The sequence below is a fragment of the Carassius auratus genome, chromosome 9, assembly GCF_003368295.1.
Source record: "Carassius auratus strain Wakin chromosome 9, ASM336829v1, whole genome shotgun sequence".
NCBI lineage: Eukaryota > Metazoa > Chordata > Actinopteri > Cypriniformes > Cyprinidae > Carassius > Carassius auratus.
Window position 1 is genome coordinate 33226244 of NC_039251.1, and position 2050 is coordinate 33228293.

The following is a 2050-nucleotide window of genomic DNA, read 5'->3' on the forward strand; positions in this document are numbered from 1 at the left end:
CTTCTGCTCCTCAAATTGTCTCTCATGTGTCTTCTTTGGAGTTTCAGATTTACTGAGTCGCAGATAAACAAATCCCTTCCTAAGTTCTTATCCACATTCGTTTACAGTTTCCCTAGAAAACCGAGATGAGGTTGTGCGAGTGCAAAAACAGCAGTAACAGAAACACACATTCATCTAAACACATCCAGGTCCACGGCAGAGTCCTTCAGTCTGAACTTCTAAACGTACTCCAAGTGTTTCCATGCTATCAGTACTTCTGTCTACAGTCAAATACAGTACACGAACAATTTAAACAAGACACGTGAACAGGAATAAATCAGAACACAGTGACCCCAAAAAGTAATTATCGACGTTAAGCCATCATTGAAAATGTATGCATTTTGTTGCATTACAGTACACGACAAAATATCAAAGGTGTTTGCAAATAAATAAATAGAACTCAAGCAAAAAAAAAATAAACATTTTAAACAATTTTAAAATGTTTAAACAATAGATATAGTGTTTAATATTAGGACAAAATGTATTTGGTTGTCAATACTCATTGTAACAGGTTAGCTGATATAATGAAATACACCTGTAGATATCATTGGATTTTTATACGATCTGCTCATGCCCCACTGAAGATTAGGGCTGGAGTATTACAGTATTACAGTATTAAAATATTACAGTAAAAAAACTGAACTGGTCAACATTACTGTAAGTTCTGTAAGTATGTTTCAATCTAAGTTCATCTAATTTGGTTACTTATTAATGGTTAGTAATTGCTAAGTGTGGGACAGGGTTAGCGGATCTACAATATGGTCATGCAAAATAATTAATTAAAATGTGCTTTATAAGGACTAATAAACAGCCAATATGCCAGTGATATGCACGCTAATAAGCAACAGTGTTACCGTAGTTTTTACCTCATCATGTGACTTTTTTATTACCACCAGTGTTTATATGGTGGTTGTCAGCATTAGGGTCGAAAATAGAGTTTAGTAATTGTATTATTATTATTATTATTTATTTATTACTGTAAATGTAATTTTAGTCTGCAAAACTTGAAGTGTTGCTACTGAATTATACTTTTTTTTTTTTACCGTACATTTTTACAGTGGGAAGCAGGTTTGTGTAAACTGTTTTACAGATTGTTGTATGAATCTGTACAAAATAGCCAACTTGTAAAACAGTGACTGAAAAATCTGCGTTATTACCAAGTCATTGTGGAAAATTATCAAGAGAAGTGGAAAAGTGAAGAGAATTTGTTTAAAAATTAGTGAAGACTCCAGCTTTAAATGTGACTTAAGTGACCAAACACCTTTTTTTTTTAATTCTTTTTGGAGCTGCTGTAAATATTCATTCTTTTTCAAGGCTTGAGTCCTTTTCTTCTCATTAAAACGCCTTCCTCTGTACATTTCTAAAGCTCTCTCTTCCTCTGTGTGCGCATCCTGGTTCAGCATCTGTATCTGTTATTAAGACATACGGCCGCTTTATTGCTGCTAACAATACCGATCGATACTCATGAAGCATGCAGAAGCGTCACCTACCACAAATCTCAGGACCTGAGCGGGATCTGACAGTGATCATCTCTCACCAACATCTACCACAGTGTCTCACATCCACGATAAATCTGTGCGAGCAGAGAGAGAGAGAGAGAGAAGCACTACTCAAACTCAACAGCAAGATTCATTGTTGGCGGAGCATTTTACACTTAATAAAGGAAATGGTACATGACTCAAGCTGTCTCCTTAGAAAGAGAGAGAGTTTGTGTGTGTGTGTGTTAATAATTCAGCCCAGAGCCGGCGTTTTACCTTATGGGTCAGTTATTGTCCGTGTGTGTGTGTGTGTGTGTGAGTAATGATGAAATCTCTCTTTAGTTGGAGATCAGAGGGTCAGAGCGATGATAGATGGTCACTTCCTGTTGCTCTCCCTGCCAAAGGGCTGCACTTCCTCTTTCTCTCGGGCACACATGCAATCATATTCACACACACATGCTCAGTCCCCTCTCTCTCACATCACACACCTCCGCTCAGCCCTGTCTTTATTTTGCCTTTGATGAAGAGATTCA